The sequence below is a fragment of the Pantherophis guttatus genome, chromosome 2, assembly GCF_059756535.1.
Source record: "Pantherophis guttatus breed Tessera chromosome 2, ASM5975653v1, whole genome shotgun sequence".
Lineage (NCBI taxonomy): Eukaryota > Metazoa > Chordata > Lepidosauria > Squamata > Colubridae > Pantherophis > Pantherophis guttatus.
Window position 1 is genome coordinate 116,715,694 of NC_142064.1, and position 24,227 is coordinate 116,739,920.

The 24,227-nt window shown below is 39.9% G+C and overlaps 1 long non-coding RNA gene across 3 annotated transcripts in view; it reads right to left on the reverse strand.

The window, feature by feature from the left end:
- Positions 1-24,227, reverse strand: part of LOC117675558 (uncharacterized) — a 47,199-nt gene that overhangs the window by 18,071 nt on the left and 4,901 nt on the right. The window contains exons 3-4 of one of the 3 annotated variants that reach the window (XR_015732357.1): positions 21,484-21,615; positions 20,826-20,961 (exon numbers count right to left, since the gene is read on the reverse strand). This is a non-coding gene — a long non-coding RNA (uncharacterized LOC117675558). Of the gene's footprint in view, positions 1-20,747; positions 20,962-21,483; positions 21,616-24,227 lie in introns of those variants that run through there. The other 2 variants (XR_004594236.3, XR_015732356.1) reach the window with 2 other exon arrangements.

Consider the following 24,227-nt stretch of genomic DNA (forward strand, 5'->3'; position numbering starts at 1 on the left):
CAATTTTCCCCCCTCCCAGCCCCCCATCCCCCCTCTCCCTCCAACCCCCCTCCTCCCCCCGACACCCACCCCCCGGACTTCCCAGAGCAAAAACAGGGTATAGCATAACAAAAATCAGCTAAAATAAGATAACTTTGTTAAAAGCTGGATCTAGCCCAATAACTCAAAGACAGACTCCAATTCTTTTCAGTAGCTTTATTATGGATCTGATGGTACTGGAGGTCACTGACCTTGTACCTTTCTCTTTCAGGTATACATCTGGAATAATCTGTGGACCATGTGGTTGGACCTTTTGTACCCAGGAGGAGGGGCAAAGAGGTAAGGAGTGGTTACAGGGATTATGGGATATGTGGTCAGTTAACCCTTGCAGGTCCGGGTGATCAGGGAGATATAGTAGTTAGGCATTTATCATGACAAAACCCCCTCTAAATGCCTAACTGGGTACCTGGGGAAGTGATTGTATACATACAGAGAATACACAGGTACAGGTACGAATTACAAGTAAACACACATTTTTGACATGAGGTAAGCATGCTGTTTATGTGGTAGAGATTTAGTGAGAATATCTGCTGTTTGCTCCTCTGTGTCACAGTGTACTGCCTTAATGAAACCTATCTCTGAAAACTGCCTGACGTGTTTGTATTTAATGTCAATGTGCCTAGACCGCTGACCTATGGCATCGGCCCTAGAGATCTCTATCATTGCCTTGTTGTCTTCGTGGATAACTATTGGATATGAGGGTTCAGCCCAGATGTCGCAGAGTAGGTCATCGAACCATACTAAATTGTTTGCGGCCTTTGATAGGCAAACAAATTCTGCTTCCGTAGTTGATGTGGCCACCAGTTTTTGATTTCCAGTGTACCAATGGATGGGGCAATTGTTGAGTAGTAGCACGTAGCCGGAGGTGCTTTTTCTGCACTCTATGTCCCCAGCCCAGTCAGCGTCAGCATAGCAGGTTAGCTTTGGTTTCTCGGATGTTTCTGGTTCTAGGCAGAGTAGGGCATCCGCACTGAATTTTAAGTATCTAAGTAGTCTTTTGATGGCGTTCCAGTGTGTTACCATGGGTTTGCTTACATGCCTGGACAGCAGATTGACGGCTAGGGCGATGTCGAGCCTGGTCCAGTTGGATATATACAGCAGTGACCCTATCGTTGATCTATACAACTTATTGTCTGTGAAAGGTTCAGATTCCTCGTACATAGTCTTCAGGAACTCAGGTTGCATGGGGGTCTTGCTGGGTTTTGCTTCGGACATGTTGCATTTGGATAGCAGCTCGATGATCTTTTCTCTCTGGGAGAGGCGGAAACCCTTGTTGGTTTTTATCACCTGGACCCCTAGGTATCTATCGATCTTTCCAAGTGACTTTAAGGAGAAGTGGCTACCCAGTTCAGTGGCGAACTTGTCACATCTGTCCTTGTGTTTGCTGATGTACAAGATGTCGTCCACGTAAACGAGCACACCTTCGAATGTGTTGTTTTCTCTCTTCGTAAAGAAGCATTTGTCGGCTGAGGTGGCCTCGAAGCCCATGGATCTAAGAGCCTTGGCTAGGCAGTCATACCACCTTTTGCCTGACTGCTTGAGCCCGTACAGGCTTTTGTTCAGCAGCCAGGTTTGGTTCTCGCCCTCGTTGTACCCAGGCGGCGCTTTAACGTATATCTCTTTATCCAACTCGGCGTGCAGGTACGCTGTTTGTACGTCGAATTGGAAGACCTCCAAGCCCAGGATGGTGGCCACCACCAGGGCGCTTTTGACGCTCTCCGCCCTGACGGTTGGCGAGTAGGTGTCTGTATAGTCTTCGGGGTATCTTTGGGCGAAACCCTGTGCGACTAGTCTTGCTTTGTATAGGACCTTGTTGTCCTCTAATGTCTTAACCCTGAACACCCATTTGGTTCCTATTGGTTTTTTGTCCTCTGGAATTTGGGCGGGTGAGTATACCTCGAGGTTCCTTAGGCTCTCCATCTCCTTCTCCATGGCAGACATCCATTTTTCTTTCTCTTCCTGGGGGAGCCCGAGGATGTCCTCGTATGAGTTGGGCATGAAATGGGTGTTGTGGATGGCCATAACGTAGTCCTCTAGCTTCTTTGGTAGCTTGTTTCTGGTTTCTCTGATTGGCCTGCTGGGGGTTGGCTCGGTTTCCTGCATGTTGTCTGCCTCTTTGTCTGTCAGGTCATCTATCTTCAGTGAAGGATGCCCTTCTTTCCACTCTTTGACGCTCACCTTGCGATGGTTGGCTTTGTGCCCTGCGACCTCTCTGACCTCCCTTTCCCCTTGGTCATGCTCGAACGTGACCCTATTGGTTGGGATGTCGTTGGAGTGTACCCTCGACCAGTTTGCGTTTTCGTGGAAACTGGCTGATCTGGAAACCACAAAATGGTTATTGTTGTCGACAAATCTGTAGCCCTTTGTGCCCGGTTCGTAACCCACGAATCTCAATCTTTTTGATAATTTCTCCCCCTTCTTTCTTAATTGTCTGGGAATGTGGACATCAGCTGGGGCGCCGAATATGTGTAAGTGTGCGATGTTGGGCTTTCTGTTATATAGCATCTCGTATGGTGTCTTATTGATAGAGCTTGACCACAGTCTATTCAGGGTGTAATTAGCGTAGTGTAATGCCTCTGACCAGAAATGCTGCCCCATCCCAGCATCCTCCAGGGCGCATCTCATCATGGTTTGCAATACTCCGTTCTTTCTCTCTGAGACTCCATTTTGAAAGGGGGAGAAAGGTGAAGAGGTGTAATGCGCTATGCCCTGTTCCCTCAGCCACCTTGTGAATTCTTTGGCCATGAATTCTGAGCCCCTATCTGTCATTATCTGCCTTATTCTCATGTTATGTTGCATATCTACTCTTCTGTGGAATTCTTTAAATCTTTGGAACACTTCGTTTTTGTGTCTGAGGGAGTAGACATACCCGTATCTGGTGTAGTCATCCACAATCGTGAGGAAGAATCGCTTCCTATGCCCTACAGAGGGTTTCATTGGCCCTACCAAGTCCATATGCACCAATTGGAAGGGGTATTCCGTGGTTCGTTTGGATCCCCTGGGGATGGCCTTAACCTTGATCTTAGAACGCTTACAGACCGAACACTCCAAGTAGTTTTCGCAGTTCTTTACTTTGAGACCCTCGATACATTCCGTCATTTTCTTTACAATGGGGAAGCTTATGTGTCCCAGCCTCCTATGGAGGAGGTGGGCGCAGTTATCATGCAATGGCTTGCCGATAGATACAGACTTGTTTGCCTTCTCCTGGCTACATCCTGCCTCTTGCTGCACCCCCTCTATTTCTGGATACTTATCTACTTTGTGGTTTGTGTTGGTATCAATGCCTTCTTCCTCCCTTGCGTTGGGTGTGAAGTAGGGAAGACCCTCGTGTATGGTTACCTTTCCTATCTCTTTTCCTTGCTTGATCAAATGTGCCTTTCCATCTTTAAATTTTATCTCTATGTTTGTGTCCCGTGTCAGCTTTGTGATGGCTAGCACGTTGTGGGGAATCTCTGGTACGTACAGTACCCCTTTTAATTCCCCTATCTGTGTGATGTGTACGTTTCCTTTCCCCACTACTTTGACCTTGCTTTGGTTTGCCACCTTTATTTCTGAGTCTACTTCTGTGAGTGAGTCTAGCAGCTCTGGGTTACAAGTAGTGTGACTCTTGGCCCCTGAGTCCAGAAGCCATGTGTTTCTCTCTATCTTATGTTTGTCATTTGGGTCATCGTGCCTGATCCCATACATGGAGCCAGAGTTACTGTCCCTGGAGTGGTCTCTGCGCTCGTGGTGTTTCCTGGGGTTGGGTGACCACTCTCGCCCTCTTTCCTTTGGGTACCTGCGTTCAGGTGACCTCCCCCCTCTACTGTCGTGCTGTCCCCTGTCCCTATGGTTCCTGGGGCAATCCCTCTTTAAGTGATTCCTTGACCCACAAGAATAACATTCTGAGGTGTCCCTGGCCCTATCCTGGAAATCCACCCTCTTCGTGGTCTAGGATCCCTTTTGGATAGTTGGCGTTCCTTCCTCAGAGTGTCCTCTGCAACGAGCTGACTGGTCAGTGCGCCTAGTATTAGGTATTGCAAGCTGAGGCTATTTAGTTGGGTTATGAAGCTGTCCCAACTGCTATCAAGAGAGTTTATGATTATGCTTATCATGCTCTCTTCAGTGATGATTTCCCCCCTCTGCATGAGCTCTGCCCTTGCAGCATTCATCTTTAAAATGTGCTCACTCATGGGGACCCCTGCCTTGTGCTTGGTGGAGTGGAACTCCCTAGATAGTCTAGTGGTAGTGGCTCTGCTCTGGCTATAAAACAGGTTACATAGTTTTTGCATAACATCATAAACAGTTAGATTGTCCTCAATAGATGGATACATAGCAGATGGAATGGAGGTTAACATGATACAAAATGCCCTGTGATGAATGCAGTCAATTTCCAGTGACCAGGGCTTTTGGGGAGGTCTGTTACCTAGGAACAGTGCATTCTCTCTCATGAGAGCAACTCTTAATTGTTGACTCCATTCTATAACATTACCCCCATCTAACTGCAATTTTGGCAAATTGGTATAATTTGCCCCAGAAATGTTAGTAAGGTTATTTACTGGGGGGAGCTGTCCATGGTCCAAAATGTGATTAAACTCACAATAAGGCTTTGGGATGTCTGTGGCCATTCTGTACTTGCTTGGATCTATGTAACTTGCTTCTCTTGTTACAGGCAGGTACTGGGCATGCGCGAAACTCATTCCGCGCTGGAGTCCATCGGGTGAGGTTCCTGTTGCTGGAGCTCCCAGGCCTAGGCCTAGGCCTGTCGGTGGGAGGCTGGACCCACCCCCGGTGGGTCCGAAGATTCCTCCTGAAGGTGGACACCACTGCTGGATGGCCGGATCCCCGGCGAAGAAGGGCAGAAGGTGAGGAGGCGACGCGGTCGCAAGTCGAGGACTTTCGCGGGTCGGCGGCGCAGCAGCAGCAGAGGTCGTAGGTTGAGGATTCCCTGCACCCAGCGGCTCGGCGGTAATGGCGGCGGCGGCGGCGGATCCTCCCTTGTGGTCGCTGGTCCCTGGTCCGTGGACAGGCCTGGTGGATGTCGTGGCGTTGGTGAGTAGCCGGTTCTTCTCTTCTCCCTCGGGCCTCGCGTTGTTGGTGTAGCGGGTGGCGAGTTCAAGTCCTGCGGTTGATTCTTCCTGCAGGTGGGCGGTCTTTTGTGCCGGTTGTTGGTGTGCGCGGTGTTTTTAGTTGGCTGTGACTCAGTTGCCTGGTCTTTGTTGGTTGTCCTGGCCTTCTTGTGCTTTCCAGGATTTTTTTTTGATTTATTGAGTGCCGCAGGAGGCTCGAAAGCGGAGCCTAGGGCAGCAGTGATGGTCTCGATTGCCTTTTGCAACTCGAGATCGGTAGGTGTCTTTTTCTGAGTGATTGTGGTTTCTTCGTGGTCGCTTTCAGAGTCGGGCTCTTCGTAGTCACTTTCTGAGTCCCCCTCATCTGTTTTGGGGTTCGGGCATTTTTGCGCCAAGGGATTCAAATCCTGGCTTCCCATTGGCTGGTGCTCGTCCCAAGATGGCCGCCGGGAAGGGGGCGCGAAAATGGATTCTGCCAGCTCAGGATCATCGGGTTGGGGTGGCTTACCCTTTTTTGCTGGCTTTTCTTTCTCGGTGGTCTTTGGGGCCTCAATCGCTGCTTCTTGTTGCTCGAAGAGGCTTTGAAGGTCCGCGATGAGGTTTTCTTTGTTGCTGCTTGCCTCCATCAGTTTCAGGATGGAGAGTTTGAATTTATTCATTTTCTGTGCTGTTTCTTCTTCCGGGGCGGTGATTTCCTTGGATGGCTCCTCTTCATCTGATTGTGAGTCCAGGCTGGAGTTCTGCTCGCTTCCAGCTTCTGTCTCCTCCATGGCTGTGGCTTTGGTTGCAAGTTTCTCAGCCATCTTCTTGGTAAGAGCTCTGGTCTGTGCTCTGTTTGCTTCTTCAGGGTACGTGTTGGGTTCAGTCATTGTCTGGAGTTATGGGCAACCATCCTCTGCTACCATTTTGTTAAAAGCTGGATCTAGCCCAATAACTCAAAGACAGACTCCAATTCTTTTCAGTAGCTTTATTATGGATCTGATGGTACTGGAAGTCACTGACCTTGTACCTTTCTCTTTCAGGTATACATCTGGAATAATCTGTGGACCATGTGGTTGGACTTTTTGTACCCAGGAGGAGGGGCAAAGAGGTAAGGAGTGGTTACAGGGATTATGGGATATGTGGTCAGTTAACCCTTGCAGGTCCGGGTGATCAGGGAGATATAGTAGTTAGGCATTTATCATGACAAACTTTCTGTGGTCTCCAAACTCCCCCTTGCTCTTTAACTCCCCTTTCAACTAACTAAACATATTCAAAAAGGAAATATAGATTTCATTCATAAGCTATTTGAAACTTTTTAGTCCGATATTTGTTTTGAATATAGTCAATCCATCTTCTCCATTCCAATATATAACTTAGTCTCTATAACAGTACAATCTGTAATTATGCCTAACAAAAAGAACTGTGGAGTAAATTTTATCTTCTTTTTGAGAATATTTTGAATAATCCACCATATTTTTATCCAAAATGCCTTAATTTTTTTACATGTCCACCATATATGATAATACGTGGCATCATCACATTCACATCTCCAACACTTAGGTTGCACACTTGGATACATACAGGCTAGCTTTTTAGGATCCAGATGCCATCTATAAAACATTTTATAAAAATCCTCTTTTAAGTTTTGGGCTTGCGTGAACTTCATATTTCTAACCCATATTTTTTCCCATGTTTCCATCATTATTGGTTCTTCAATATTTTGTGCCCACTTTATCATACAGTCCTTAACTAACTCTGTTTCTGAATCTATTTCTACCAACACATTATACATCCTTTTTATATGCTTTTGACTTTGATCTCTAATCTGTTTTACCAAGTTCTCCTCATTTTGCAGAAAACCAATTTTCTGATTTTCTCTCCATCTAGCTTGCAACTGTACATATTGAAACCATGTTCAAATTGTCCTTTCTTCTCTTAGTTGATTCAAAGATTTTAATTGTAGTATACCTCTTTCCTTGTTAAGAAGCTCATTATATGTAATCACATCCTGCCTTTGCTCTACACTTATATTCTCTATCACGTGTCTGGGTATTGCCCACAGTGGTAACTTCTCGTTTAGTTTATACTTGTACTTTTTCCAGACACGCAATAGAGCAGTCCTTAATATATGACTTTTAAAAGTCTTGTCCACTTTCTTATCATATAATAAATAAGCATGCCACCCGTAAACCAAATCATATCCCTCAATATTCAATATTCTTTCTTTTGTTAAATTCATCCAATCACTCATTGCTGAAAGAACAGCTGCCTCATAATATAGTCTTAAGTTAGTTTTGTTTTATTCTCGGTCTCTTCCCTGCCGAAACAAAATTATTAATACCCTTCTGCCATATCTTCAAATTCTCATCTTTTTTAAGTATTAGTATCATTTGAAAAAGAAACAAAAACTTAGGCAAAACATTCATTTTTACTGCTGTTATTCTTCCTAACAAGGATAATTGTAATTTTTTCCAGTTTTCCATCTCTCTCTGTATTTTTTGCCACAACGGATCATAATTATAATTAAATAATTTCGCATTTGATGTCATAATATAGACCCATAAATACTTAACTTTTTTTACAATTTCAAATCCTGTTAGTCTTTCTAATTCTTCTTTTTGATTTATAGTCATATTTTTAGTTATTATTTTCGTTTTCCCTGCATTTATTTTAAATCCAGATACTTGTCCATATTGATTAATTATATCCATTAGACCTACAACTGATTGTAATGGTTGGGTTAAAGTAACAACCAAGTCGTCTGCGAATGCTTGTAATCTATAGTCATACTGCCTAATCTTAATTCCACTTATTTTGTCCGACCCACGTATCTTACTTAACAAAAATTCCAAAGTCAAAATAAACAATAATGGAGACAAAGGGCATCTGTTAAAATACCATTAATTATTATTTGTGCTGTTTGTTTCTGATATATTGCCTTTAGATTTTGTGAAATGTTCCCCAAACTGCATCTTTTCTATTATTTTCAATAAAAATTGCCAATTCAATCGATCAAATGCTTTCTCTGCATCAAGAAATATCAGCACCGCAGGGATTTGGTTGTTCTTCCCCAAATACTCCAATAGGTTAACAACTTGCCTTACATTACTCTTCATTTGTCTACCATTTATAAAACCAGTTTGATCATTATGAATCATTTGTTGCATGACTGTCATTAACCTATTTGCTAGGTTAGCAAAAATCTTGTAATCTGTATTTAAGAGTGATATGGGCCTATAATTTTTTGGCTGGGTGTGGTCTTGCTCCTCCTTTGGAATCAAAGAAATATAAGCTGTCCTCCAAGATGGGGGTACATCTCCTCCAGATTGTATATTAGTAAATAATTCTTTAAGTGGTCCCACCATTTCTAACTGCAAATGTTTATAATAAGCAGCTGTCAAGCCATCCGTCCCAGGAGCTTTACCCACTTTCAACTGCTTAATTGCAAACATAATCTCCTCAGTGGTTATTGGTTGATTTAAACTCTCCCTTTGCTCTTTTGTAATTGTAGGAATATTCTCTTTCTGTAGATATCTATCTATATCTGTACCTTGAATTTTATCACCAGCATACAACCTCGTATAAAATTCTAAAAATGCTTTTTTAATCATATTTTGCTGATAAACCTCTTTACCTTTTTATTCTATTTTCTCTATGGACTGTGACTTTTGTTTTTTCCTTAATAAATATGCTAACCACCTCCCTGGTTTATTAGCATTACAAAAAATATTATGTTTAGCATATTGCAAATTAGTTGTGACCTGATCTGCCATTAACATATTAAATTGCCCTCGCAATAAATTAATTGCCTCTTTTATTTTCTTTACATTTTTTCTTGTTGTTGGTTCGGTGCGTAGACTCCAATTAAAAGTATTTTTTCTCCTTTTATTAAAAGTTCAATTGCTATAAATCTTCCTTGATCATCTGCTTCAATTAATTTGGCAATTAAGTCTTTTTTTAGGTATATAACTATACCATTCTTCTTCTCAGCAGCGGATGCAACAAAATGTATACCTAACCTTGCATTTATTAAGTATTTTTGATCTTTACTTCTAATATGAGTCTCTTGTAAACAAATTACATCATTTTTAAACTGTTTCAAATAATGAAATATTTTTCTCCTCTTTTGTGGTGAATTTAGGCCATTAACATTCCAGGTCAAAAATTTAGTTGCCATTCTTGGCCCCGTGAAGGACTTGGAGCATCTGCTGGAAATCTCCATGCATTTTACTTTTTGGCCTTGCTCCTCCCACTGCTTCTGTGTTTTGTTTTTTTTATTTTTGTTTTTATTGAAAAGTTTTACAAAAAAAATCCCCCCATTCCCTCCCCACCACTCCCACCCCCCTTCCCATCCCCCCTCCCCCCCAGACTTCCCAGAACAAAATACAGGGTATTTCAATTAACAATCATAAGCTAAATTAATCTAACTATTCTTAAACTACCAAATTCCCCCTGAAACCTTAACTCCACTATGGCTAGAATTTAGCATTCATTCATAAGCTATTTGATATTTTCCTGTCTAATACTTATTTTGAATATAATCAATCCATCTTCTCCATTCCGATATGTATCTTTCTTGTGTATAGTCCTTCAAATACGCTGAAATTTTCGCCATTTCCGCTAAATTTGCTACTTTCAATATCCATTCTTCAATAGTAGGCAAAGTCCTTCTTCCAGTATTGCGCTACCAATAGCCTAGCTGCTGATATTAAGTTCAAAATCAGTTTAGTCTCTAATGCTGTACAATCTGTCGTTATACCCAATAAAAACAATTGAGGAGTAAATTTCAACCTTTTTTTTTTATTATTGAAAAAGTTTTAAAACAAACACAATTTCCCCACAACCCTCCCACCCAACCCCCCCTCCCCCTCCCCGACTTCCCAGAGCAGAACACAAGGTATTTCTATTAACTTTTAACAATAAACTAAATTGCTTAACCAATCATTAAACTAACACCCCCTAAAAAAAATTCTTAACCCCCCATAGATAAAATCCTGCTTCTTAGACATAAAACTTCTAATATCACTTATAGCGCTTATACAGATAAAAGAAATCATTCATAAGCTATTTGATATTTTTTGGTCTGATACTTATTTTGTATATAATCAATCCATCTTCTCCAGTCCTGTATATACCTTTCTTGTGTGTGATCCTTCAAATATGCTGAAATTTTAGCCATTTCAGCTAAATTAGTTACTTTCAATATCCAGTCATCAATAGTAGGCAAAAAATCCTTCTTCCAATGTTGTGCTATCAACAATCTTGCTGCTGTTATCAAGTTCAAAATCAGTTTAGTCTCTGCAACTGTACAGTCCGTAGTTATACCCAATAAGAACAACTGTGGAGTAAATTTCAGTCTTTTTTTAAGAATATTCTGCATCACCCACCAAATCTTTATCCAAAATGCTTTGATTTTTCTACAAGTCCACCATATATGATAATAAGTTGCATCATCACAGTCACATCTCCAACATTTAGCTTGCACATTAGGATACATACATGATAATTTTTTGGGATCTAAGTGCCATCTATAAAACATTTTATAAAAGTTTTCTCTTAAATTTTGTGCTTGTGTAAATTTCACATTTCTAATCCAAATCTTTTCCCAAGTCTCCATCATTACTGGCTCTTGAAAGTTTTGTGCCCATTTAATCATACAATCTTTAACCAGTTCCGTCTCAGAGTCTATTTCCAATAAAGCATTATACAACCTTTTAATATGCATTTGTTTTTGATCTCTAATTTGTTTTACCAAATTCTCCTCATTTTGCACAAAGCCAGTTTTTTTATCTTCCTTCCATCTAGCTTGAAGTTGACCGTACTGAAACCATGTATAAATTATACCTTCTTCTCTCAATGTATCTAAAGGTTTCAGATACATTACCCCCCTTTCCATAATAAGAAGCTCTTTATAGGTAATCACCTCCTGTTTTTGTTCTATACTTATATTTTCTATTGCATGTCTAGGATTTGCCCATACAGGTATCTTATAATTTAACTTATATTGATATTTTTTCCAAACCCTCAACACAGCATTTCTACGTATATGAGCCTTAAATACTTTATCCACTTTTTTGTCATATAACAAATAGGCATGCCATCCCTATAACAAATCATAACCTTCTAGATTCAAAATTCTACCCTCAGTTAAGTTAAACCAGTCACTAATTTGTGATAAGACCGCTGCTTCATAATATAATCTTAAATTAGGCATTTTGAGACCCCCTCTTTCACATGTATCTTGTATAATTTTCATTTTTATTCTGGGTTTTTCCCCAGCCCAAATGAAAGTATTAACACCTTTCTGCCATTCTCTCAGATTTTCATCTTTCTTAAGCATAGGTATCATTTGTAACAAAAATAAAAATCTAGGTAACACATTCATTTTAATTGCTGCAATTCTTCCCAATAAAGACAACTGTAATTTTTTCCAATTCTCCATATCCTTCTGTACCTTCTGCCAAAAAATCTCATAGTTATTTTTATATAATTTTGTATTTGAAGCTGCTATGTACACTCCTAGATATTTAACCTTTTTAACTATTTCAAAATCTGTTAATCTTGCTAGTTTATCTCTTTCAAGTATAGACATATTTTGAACTATCATCTTTGTCTTATATGAATTGACTTTAAATCCTGATACTTTCCCGTATTGATCAATTATATCCAATATATATGGAGCCGATTCTATAGGTTGGGATAAGATAACAACCAAATCATCTGCAAATGTTCTTAATCTATAATCTTGATGTCTAATTACAATACCCTTCAATTTTTCTGAATCAACCTTTTTTTCAAAATGTTCTGCATCACCCACCAAATTTTTATCCAAAATGCCTTGATTTTCTTACAAGTCCACCATATATGATAATAAGTTGCATCATCACATTCACATCTCCAACATTTAGCTTGCAAATTCGGGTACATACATGATAATTTTTTAGGATCTAAGTGCCATCTATAAAACATTTTATAAAAATTCTCTCTCAAATTATGTGCTTGCGTAAACTTAACATTTCTAACCCAAATCTTTTCCCATGTTTCCATCATCACTGATTCCTTAAAGTTTTGTGCCCATTTTATCATACAATCCTTAATCAATTCCATTTCTGAATCTATTTCCAGTAAAGCTTTATACAACCTTTTAATATGCATCTGACTTTGATCTCTAATCTGTTTTACCAGATTTTCCTCATTTTGCATGACACAAATTTTTTGATCTTCCCTCCATCTAGCTTGAAGCTGACCATACTGAAACCAAGTATAGATTATCCCTTCTTCTTTCAATACATTTAAAGATTTCAATTGCAGTTTACCCCTTTCCATAAAAAGAAGTTCTTTATAAGTAATCACCTCCGTTTTTTGTTCTGTACTTATATTTTCTATTGCATGTCTGGGATTTGCCCATATAGGTATCTTGTAGTTTAGCTTATATTGATACTTTTTCCAAACCCTCAGCAACGCATTTCTAAGTATATGACCCTTAAACACTTTATCCACTTTTTTTTCATATAACAAATAAGCATGCCATCCATATAACAGATCATAGCCTTCTATATTTAACATTCTCTCTTCAGTTAAATTAAATCAATCGTTAATTTGTGATAAAACAGCTGCTTCATAATACAATCTTAAATTAGGCATTTTAAGACCTCCTCTCTCACGTGTATCCTGTATAATTTTCAATTTCACTCTTGGTTTCTTCCCACCCCAAATAAAAGTATTAACCCCTTGCTGCCACTCCCTCAAATTTCCATCTTTCTTAAGCACTGGTATCATTTGAAACAAAAATAAAAACCTGGGTAATACATTTATTTTTATTACTGCTATCCTTCCCAGTAGAGATAGTTGTAATTTTTTCCAATTCTCCATTTCTTTCTGCACTTTTTGCCAGAGAACTTCATAATTGTTTTTAAACAATTTTGTATTAGAGGCTGCAATATATATTCCCAGATATTTAACCTTTCTGACTATTTCAAACCCCGTTATTCTTCCTAAGACTTCTCTTTGAGATATAGACACATTTTTAATTATCATCTTTGTCTTATGTTGATTTACTTTAAATCCAGATATCCTACCATATTGACCTATTATATCCAACATATGTGGAGCTGATTCTATAGGTTGAGATAAAGTAACAACCAAGTCATCTGCAAACTCTCTTAATCTATAATCTTGCTGTCTAATTACAATTCCTTTTATTTTATCAGAATCACGTATCTTATTCAACAAAACTTCTAAAGTTAAAATAAACAGCAATGGAGACAAAGGACAACCCTGCTTTGTTCCTTTCTCAATTTTAAAAGCATCTGTTAAACCTCCATTAACTATTATTTGTGCTGTTTGTTCCTGATATATTGCTCTGATTGATTGTATAAAATACTGTCCGAAATGCATTTTTTCTATTAACTTAAATAAAAATTGCCAATTCAATCGATCAAATGCCTTCTCTGCATCCAAAAATATGAATGCTGCAGGGACTTGGTTGTTTTTTTCCAAATATTCCAGTACATTTACAATTTGTCTAACATTATATTTCATTTGCCTACCTTTTATAAACCCTGATTGGTCATTATGAATTGTTAGTTGCATAACTGGCATTAATCTATTCGCTAGTATCTTGGCAAAAATCAGTGTTCAAAAGTGAAATTGGCCTAAAATTCTCAGGTTTGGCAGAGTTTTGATCTTCCTTCGGGATCAGTGATACAAAAGCTGTTCTCCATGAGGGTGGGACTCCTCCTCCTGATTGAATTTTACAAAATAAAACTCTAAGCGGTTCTATTATTTCAGACTGTAAATTCTTGTAATAAACAGCTGTCCACTGCTTTTGTTTTTGTAGTATCTTGAATCATTTGAAGTTGCTGCACTCTTAATTCTTCTTGACGCTTGGTTGCCACTCAAGTCTGTCTTTGATCCTTAGGTTCTTCTATCTCCAAAGCTTGAACAGTAGTCGAAAATTGTATTAATTCTTCTTGAATAATCAAATCACCCTTTTCGGCCTGTGCCAACAATTCTTCTTTCTCCCCTTTCTTGCCCCCTCTATTTCCGTCTTCCTTCTAGCTTCCTGGGGCTGAGGGCATTCAGCCTTTAATACATTGGTATAGAAATCTCTTGCCTTCCACACTGAATTGAGACGGTATCTTTCTCCTGAATAATTCACCACTAGAGCAACTGGAATTTCCCATCTATATTGTATCTGATGATATCTCAGTTCTTCCACCAGAAAGGCATAATCCTTTCTGGCTCTCAACATTTTGGGGGGAATTTCTTTCAGTGTTAAAACCTCCTGCCCCTGCACTTGAAGTTTATTTTTAAAAGTGACTTGTAGGATTTCATTGCGTAGTCTCCTTGTTGTAAAATAAACTACAATGTCTCTTGGTAGATGTTTCTGTCTGGCCACCCATGAATTGACATGATAAATTTTGTCAATTTGCCATTCAAAATTTGCTTTTTGATCTTCCATTATCTGTGCAAATGCTTCTGAAAAGATCTCTCTCAAATTCTCTTGCTTATTTTCCTTGAGGCCTCTTATTCTCAGAGCAAATTCCATGTCTCTATATTGTATCATTATCACATCCGCCTCTGCTCTTTCCATCTTGTCCTGGACCTCCCCCATTTTATTTTCCAAATTCTTATTAGACTGCTTAATTTCTTCCACTTTTTCATCTATTGCTTCAATGTGTCCTGCCAATCCTTGTACTGCCATAATAATATCTTCTCTAATTTCTTGGTTTCGTTTTTGAATAGTCTCTTTGACCTGAGCTATCTCTTCAGCAACTTCTCGAGTTTGCTCCTGAAACATTGAAGCAATTTTTTTTTATGTAACAGAGGCTTGTGTTTTAAGGGCTTCCTGCAACATTTCAAATGTTAATATTGTTGGTTCCGTTGGAACAGAGAGAAATTGCAATCTGGACGTTTGAGCTGGCGAAGTCCCAGCACTTTTGGGGACAATAGCCTTAATTTGTTTTGAAGCCATTTTTAATTTCCAATTTAAATTTAATCAGCTGCCAGAACAATAGATCCACCAAATCCAGAAATCAGTCTTTAAATAATATCAATCCTTTTTTAAAAAAGTCACTGCTGTAATCTTTGATCTTCTCCTTTTTTAAAAAAAAAAAAAACACCACAAATCTCTAATTTTGAACAGGGGCTGCCAACACTAAAAGAAACTTTCCTTTTTAACTTTCACTTTCATGCCCCATTAAAGCTCAATCGCCATCTTGGTTTCACTTTCTCCCCTTAATAAGTCAGAAGGAAGTAATACACATTTGGAGTTAAAGTTCAATACTTGCAGATCTAATCTCTCCTGAGTTTGCTCAGCCTGCTTCCGAATGATGTTTATTCCAAGTGTTGTTTGCAGGGGTGGTCGCGCCGTCTTCTTCTGCTTGAAGCAGAAACACCCGGATCCGGAGCTCTGTCGGGCTTCCAGGGAGCTCTCACCCTTCGAGCCCCAGAATTGTTTCTGGGGCTCCTTGGGGAGCTCTACCTACGCCCGTCTGCTCTCTTCCTCCCCTTTCTCAGGGAGAAAGTTTTCAAGCCACTAGACAGCTGATTTGCACTGTTCTAGCGGCTTTACGAGATCGCAGGGCTGGCACTCAAGAAAAGAGCGTCCTCGGCACCTGTGGTGCCACCGGAAGTCCCCCTCCTCCTCTAATCTGGCGTTATTTTTTTCGTCTATCACAACATCCATTTACTAGAAGATTTCCTAATTTGAAATCTCAGTCTTAATGCTCTTATACTAGTTTTTTTCCTGCAATCTTTTTCACTCAAATTTATTACATGCTTACACTTTGTACGAACAACATGATTCAACTAAACAAAGATTTGGTTGTACCTTTTGAGTCTAGATGTGAATCCTCATTTCTGGGAACTTTCACACAACCATCATTTCCATTCCAAATTTTCACAATCAAAGCTAACCTATCTCCAAGTGATTGAAGAACTGGCAGCCATTCCCATGACTGACATCTCCACATCCATGGTTGACAGATGAAGCAATGAGAAAAAGTCAAAAAATTGATATTTGTGATGCCACTTATCCCAGCAACAGACTCCTGGAATAGCAGCTGAAAAGCTGTTTTCCTGCGTTCTCTTTCCAAGAAATGCTCCTCTACATCTTTGTGCCATGATGTCAAAGCTGCCACACATGTCCAGGAGTCTTCCAGAGGATCACTGACATTCACCTTGTTGGTGTGTATCAGTCTTCTGGAAAACTGCTGGATACAGTATAACATGGTCCTCCACAATTTCAGTGTTCAAGAGCTGAAGCTTAAAAGGGGGTTCATGATGGTATTTGAAAGGTATATTTTGAAATATCTAGATAACCTGTGCTTAAAGTACCCTCCTGGAGGGGCATTGAAGAGGTGCAAAAAGCCAACCTCTCAGCTCCACTTTTCATATTCCTGGTCAGAGCCACTGGGCAGAGAACAATCTGGAACAATCTATTTGTGATCTTGGCTTCACCTCAAGTTGTGCCTAAATGAGCGCCCTCCTGCAACTGCAGACAAGGGAAAGCACTGTGTTTGTAGCCTATCACCAGCTGGAGTGATCAGATCAAGGAGGGCCCTTTATGACAGGGATGAAAATCAGCAGGTTCTGATAGAGAACCAGTAGCGGAAATTTTGAATAGTTTGGAGAATTGGGAAATACCACCTCTGGCTGGCTCCAGAGTGGGGTGGGAATGGAGATTTTGCAATATCCTTCCCCCAGGAGTGGGGAGGGAATGGGGATTTTGCAGTATCCTTCCCCTGCCACATCCACCAAGCCACACCCACAGAAGCGGTAGGGAAAAATTTTGAATTTCACCCCTGCTTTACAACCTGTGGATTTCAACTCCCACAATTTCTGAGCTAGCATGTTTGGCTCAGGAATTCTGGGAGTTGAAATCCACAGGGCGTAAAGGAGCCATAGAGTTGAAGTCCAGAGGTTGTAGAGTTGTAGTCATAGAGTTGAAGTCCACAGGATGTAAAGAAGTCAAAGTTGCTCACCCCGGGTCAGACTATCTATGAGTCTGACTAAGGATGAGTCCGATTAAGGATATGAAAAGTATTGCTGAAGAGGCAAAGCTAAACCAGGGTTACATCTGGTTAAAAATTGAGATCCAGCTTGTTGAAGAAGAATGGGAAGAAAAACCTGGAGTCTTATCATAAAAAGAGCAGCTGGTTTGTTCCAAGCAAAGATAGGAGTGAATTCTGAGAATTCTGAGAAGACAGTTCTGAGTATGCAAACTGAAAACTGCTGGAAAAGTGCCCATAATAAGCCTAATTTATTATATCTTATAATAAAAGGACTTGCTCAACATCTGAAGTGACTTGTCTGCGGATCTTGGAACTAAGGAAGAGCCAAAGCTTTTGGCTCTTGCTGTTGGGCCAGCAAAACTGGCATGATGTCAGAACTGAATGAACTCTAAATGGCCTCCATTCTGGTTCAGCAGCAAATGCTGCTTAGAATTGGTATAAATGACTGAAGGCATTGCTGGTGGATTTAAAGGCTAGTGGATCCAAGTGGAAAAAATGATTTCTATGTACTTTGTTTTTGCAATTGGCTAGTGAAGAAGCAGAGATGTAGCAGATATTTTAGTTTATACAGGAGCAGATAAGCAAAAACTACAATAGTAATGGAAAAGTTTTCTGAACATTTTGTCTCTAAGAAAAATATTACATGTTAGAGACATGTGCCTTTTATTAGGTCTCATAGAATAAAGGGTTGATTTGATTCAGATAATTCTCTGAGTTGCTTATAAAAGACAAAATTCTGTGCAGGGAACATTCAGGCAGTCTGAACTAAATTATAGAGGGCATCTGATTTGTCCTTGCATAGAGTTTATTCAAAGTCTCAGATGCAAATTTTGTAGCATCCTTCCCTTGCCACACTACATACATATACACATTTAATTTTTAAAAAGTTTATTATTAGCCTTATTGAAATTGTGGAACTTTTATATCAAGATATACTTTATTCCTTATACTGTCTCTTATTTTCCATTAAACATTAATAGAATCCACAATGGACTGTGAATCAGCATCTCTGCTAGATAATTGACAGTCAAGCTGAAACTAAGATAATCAAGGAAGAATAGCAAACAGGAAAATCTTTTATTCAAACATCCTTAAACCCCCAAATAAGTTACCCAAACCTAATCCACATATGAAAGGAGAAGGTCTATAAAGAAATAGAGTTAATTAAAATGGTCTCCCAGTGGAAACATGTTCACAAGAATAAACATTATAGATGACATGTACCTACAGACACACATGCCCCTCAAATGTCATTTGTCAGCACATACACACTTCCACAAGCTCCCCTATAAAACAACCCTTTTGTAACCCGTTTTTGCTGTAGCTGCCCCCATAGGCAAACCTCTATGCTTTGGGGAATAAACAATTCTCCTTTCTTCACAGCTGTTTGGATTTCATTTTTATTTATTCCTGTGCAACCCCAGCTTGAGTTGGAACCCCAAATAATTCTTCTGACAATACTCCCCAAAGGGGCAGATAATGCCATAAATACATCTTTAAGGAGACTTATTAATCAATAAATACCTGTTAGATATCTGCCTTTTACAGTGGCATTTTATGTTGTATCTGCACATTGCATCCCTGTTTGGGGGGGGGGCAGGGGTGAAATCCAGCAGGCTCTGACAGGTTCTGGAGAACCGGTAGCGGACATTTTGAGAAGTTCGGAGAACCGGCAAATACCATCTCTGGCTGGCCCCAGAGTGGGGTGGGAATGGAGTTTTTGCAATATCCTTCCCCCAGGAGTGGGGAGGGAATGGGGATTTTGCAGCATCCTTCCCTTGCCACACCCGCCAAGCCACACCATGCCCACCAAGCCACGTCCACAGAACCAGTAATAAAAAAATTTGGATTTCACCACTGGGAGGGTGGGGTCTGCTTTTGTATGCACTCTGGTTGTTGTGTGTGCTTGGCTGTCTTGTGATGAATAAAATGACTTGTTTGCCATTTGCGGTGACTCAGTTATGAATCTTGGATCTAAGGCAAGGTGATTTTGGTTCAGCAAATTGTACCCTAGCCTGACGTCATATAAATCCAAGACTGGCAGATTTTACAAGGTGGCAAGAGCATCAGAACTTTCTACAACCGTTGCGAAGAAGGGCAAACAGGCATCCCAGATAAATGTGGAACAAAAAATAGGAGTCAATGTTATTAAAATAAAACTCAGTTTTCAAGGAATTATGCAAAACTAAGCAAGCTCATCTTCCTTTTAAAAACATTCAATGTCTTTCCTTTTTCCAGTTTTGCTTTCTAAAGTTGCAAAGTTATTTTATTTTTTTAGTTGTTTGTCAAATTTATACTCCACTTTATCATCATTTTTATTCATAGGGGCTGCACAAATTAACCAATCACCACACTGTGAGTTTGGAAAACTCCAACTTCATTGTTTGCAGAGTTGAGGTGGATCTGGGTAAAGTATCATCTGTTAGACCAGTGGTCCCCAACCTTTCCAGCTCCATGGACCAGAAGCGGCGGCGACGGGGGGAAGGGGAGGGGTTCACACATGTGCCCGCCACTTGCACAAATGGAGCTTTGTGTGCTGACCCGCTGTTTGCAAGGCCCGGTTCCCAACGGGATGCACACCGGTACCAGTCTGCAGACCAGGGGTTGGGGACCCCTGTGTTAGAAGCTTCCTTCATTAATTACCCTGACAAACTTAACTGGGAATAATCTGTAACAGATAAACAGATAGCCTCCCACCGACCAGTATGCTCCCATAGAGAGGGGCTCCTCCGGGTGCCGTCGGCCAAACAATGTCGACTGGCAGCCCCCAGGGGGAGAGCCTTCTCTGTGGGGGCACCTACTATCTGGAACGAGCTCCCCCCGGAGATACGGAGGATCCCGGATCTGCGTACTTTCCGTCGCGCACTTAAGACGTTCCTATTTCATCAAGCTGGCCTGACCTAAATTTTCCTCTTTTAAATGGGAATTTTAAATTTGGTTTTAAATTATTGGGGTTTTAAAATGGTTCAGCCAAATTTATTTAATTTGTTTTATCTCTATTTTAAATTTTGTATCTATATGTTTTATTTTATGGCTGTTCACCACCCTGAGTCCTTCAGGAGTAGGGCGGTATACAAATTTAATTAATAAATAATAATAAATAAATAAATAAACACTGAGCTGAGTAGTAGCTGAATCTAACCATGCTAATCTTCTACAAGTTCCCAACATGGATCCAAATGGAGTGTTGGATTTTTATTTTTTCCATATTGTTTTGTAGAGGGGTTAAATAAAGAGTCATGTTGGTATCATCATGGGTCAAAACAGATGCTTACGTTGCTTAGAATAAGGTATGTGCCTGTGACTTGTTAGATTCAGCTCCAGTCATTTAATAAAGATGATCCACCTATAAGCATCTTGTGCTACTTAGTTATATATTTATTTCAGTTTTTCAATTAGTTGTAGAGTATCTTCAACACTACAAGAAGAGTGAATTAGAAAATGGGGCAGAGTTCATTTAAATTACCTGCCGTGTTCCCTACCAGCTCATCTATCATTGTATATTTGTACTACAAAATAGAAAAAAAATATATCCACACCTTGAAGCTCCCTTTAGACTATTTCATGCAAGCCATTTGAATGATCATTTGATTCCAGCAGGATCAAATGTTGATCTGCATGGATAATACAATGCACAAATTAGGAACAGAACTTTCAGCACTGAGTTTGCAATTAGCATTCAATGCTCTTCTTTATTAAGCTGCCAAGTACAGATCTAGTGTATGTGGCTGCTTATTACCTGGCCCTTCATTTTACTGGAGAAACTGCTGACTTCTGTGCATTTTCCAAATGCTTTGAAACGCTGTCCTTGCTCTAAAAACTGGAACACACATAGGATACTTCCAAGAGCTGAACAAAAGCTTTTTCATGGCCAGCTGCAGAAAATAGAAGGGGGAGTGCAAAGGGCATTTTAATAACGTTTTTATTTTTCTACATGAAGCTGTTATGTTCCAGGCAAACTCAGCAGTTTGGCATCTTCAAGAAAAGCTCTCTGTGTGGCCAATTTCTCATTTCCCGTTTTTGTTTGAATCAAAAGGTTAGTACTTAGCATGGGAGAAGCCAGCCAGAGAAAACAAAAACTGCCAAATTTATGAGGCCTTAGCAGCTTCCTCAAGTAAAAATCAGGAGATTATCTGGAAGGTGGAAGAGCTAACAGACATCTTCCATTGTGTTTCAGTTATGATGTCTTAATTCTGCAACACTGTCTTTCTGACCAATTCATAATTTCTGACACAACAGAATTCAACAAGAGTGAAATATATTCAGCGGCCATTCTAGGTCAACATTTGGAGAGATCTAGGTGGATTTTGTGAACATATTGTGGATATTCTCCCAAAATGTCTTCCCAACTTACAAAATGGTTTCCAGGAAGGATATATAACTACTTGAAAACTTACCAGGATGGTTTCTTGAGTTCTCTCCATCATTGAAGGATATTCTGTCTTGCCTCTTGTCCAACTTCTAGCCCATGAATAAATGGCCAACAAAGCAGCTGGAAGCAGTCCCCATCATGTTTATCTTCATGAGACCTATTTGGGTTTCAGAGGATTCTTAGAGATGAAGATAATGGAAGTTGGTCCTTTGCTTTGCATTTATTAAAAATATCCACATTTTTGTACATGACAGTATAAAAATACATTGTAATTTCTAAATGCCAGATGAGGCAAGGAATTTGATGGGGTTCTGGATACCCCATTGAAGACTCCAACTCTAATAAAGAGACCCTTCCTCAACATTTTGTGATATCTGATATTTGCCACCCACTTCCCAAAATCACCAAAAATGCTGTTACCGGAAGTACTATAGCTGCAACTAGGCCAGCGGTCTCCAATGTTTCTGACTCAGCTTGTTTTACAATTAGTAAAACACAACTGCTTATTTTCGTAAAAGGGTTTTTTGCATGGAAGAATTTCCAGATAGATTATTGCAAGTACCATAGTCCTTGAATTATGAACATAATTGGGACTAGAATTTCTGATATTAATCAAGGAGGTTGTTAAGTGAGTTGTTGTACCCAATTTTATGATCTTCTTTTTTCTGATTGTTAAAAAAATCACTGAAGTTGTTAAATGAATCATGGGGCCATTAAGTGAATCCAGTGTCTCCCATTGACTTTGCTTGCAGATAGCCACCTGGGAAGGTTGCAAATGGTGATCACATGACCCCAGGACACGGCAATCCTCATAAATGCATGCCAGTTATCAAGCGTCTGAATTTTGATCACATGACTGTGTGGATGCTGCAACAGTGATAAGTGTGAGGACTGATCATAAATAACTTTTTCAGTGCTGCTGTTACTTTGATTGCTGTTATTTTGATGCTAAAGAAATGGTAATAAGTCAAGAACTACCAGCAAAGTACAAATAGTTGTATAGATATTTTTAGTTTCAAGTTTAAATGTAAACACTGCAGAAAAAAGTATTCAAAAGTCAATTATGTTAGAAAAAATAAACACAGAGAACATAGAATAAATAAAGTTGCAAGGGACCTTGGAGTCCTTTCTAATCCAACCTGCTGCCTGTGGCAGGAGATCCTATACCATTCCGCACAAATGGCTGTCCAGTCATTTGTTGAAAATCTCCACTGATAAAGCACCCACAATTTTTGGAGACAAGCTGTTCCACTGATTAATTGTTCTCATTGTCAGGAAATTTATCTTTAGTTCCAGGTTGAATCTCTCTTTAATCTACCCTTTCATATAATTTTAATTATTTAATAAAATTTAATTATTCGTTCTGCCCTCACTCCCTCTTCTCTGTGACAGCTCCTTAAATCCTGGAAGATTACTATCATATTACCCCTAGTCAGTAGTGGGTTCTACTTACCTTTACTACCTGTTTGCAACAGGGCCACGCACGCGCTCTTCTGTGCAAGCGCAGAAGTGTTTTGATGACATCAGGGTCAGTCGGCGGAGCCTCCCGCTGATTTTACTACTGGTTCTATAGAACCAGTGCTAACCTGGAGCAACCCACCACTGCCCCTAGTTCTTCTCTTTGTTGGACTAGACATACCAGATGAACATTTCCTAAATTGTTCATCATATGGTTTAGCCTTCAGAACACTTATCATCTTTGTTGCTCTTCTCTGCATTCTTTCCAGAGTGTCAACATCTTTTTTGTATCATAGTGGCCAGAATTGGATGCAGTTTTCCAAGTGTGGTCTCACTAGTGTAAAATAGTACTGTTACTTCGCATGATCTTGAAAATATCCCTTTGTTGATGCAACCTAGGACTGAATTAGCCTTTTTGGCAGCTGCAGCACACTGGGTTATACTTAATTGGTGATTTAGATCTCTCTTACAATTGCTATTATTGAGCCAGGTATCACCTATTCCATATCTGTGCATTTGGTTTTTCTTGCCTAAATGTAGGACCTTACTTTTCTCATCACTGAATTGCATTTTGTTGGATCGGGCACAGTATTCAAAGTCCTTCTGAATCTTGAGACCATCTTCCAAAGTGTTGGTTATTCCCCCCAGCTTGGTGTTGTCTGCAAACCTGATGAATTCCCTTTCTATATCGTCATCTAGATCATTTATAAAGATATTGAGGAATACTGGGCCTAAGAAAGAACCTTGAGGTACCCCACTGCAGGCTTTCTACTACTCACTGAGTGTGGTTCACCAGCCAATTGTTAATCCATCTGATATCTCACATTGTTCTCTCTTACCAAGTAGCAGGATGTGTTCTACTGTCAAATGCCTTACTAAAGTCTAAGTAAACTACGTCCACAGTATTTCCCTTATCCACTAATTTAGTCACTTTGTCAAAGAAAGGTTTGTCTGGCATGATCTGTTTTTGACAAACCCCTGGCTTCTATTAATTGTCTTGTTCATTTCTAGATGCTCACGGATGTGCTGCTTCATTATCTTTTCCAGGATCTTCCCAGGTATTGATGTCAGGCTGATTGCTCTGCAGTTTCCTAAATCCACACACAGATAACACCCCACGCTACCTTTTTATAGATTGCAACCACGCCAGCTTTTTTCCATTCCTCTGGAAGTTCCCCCATGCTCTGAAAGATTATATTCAGTGAGCCTAAAATCATGTCTGCCAGCTCCTTCAGAACTTGGGGATGTAATCCATCTGGTCCTGGCGATTTGAACTTGTCTAAAATGAATAGATGTTCTCTTACCGTTTTC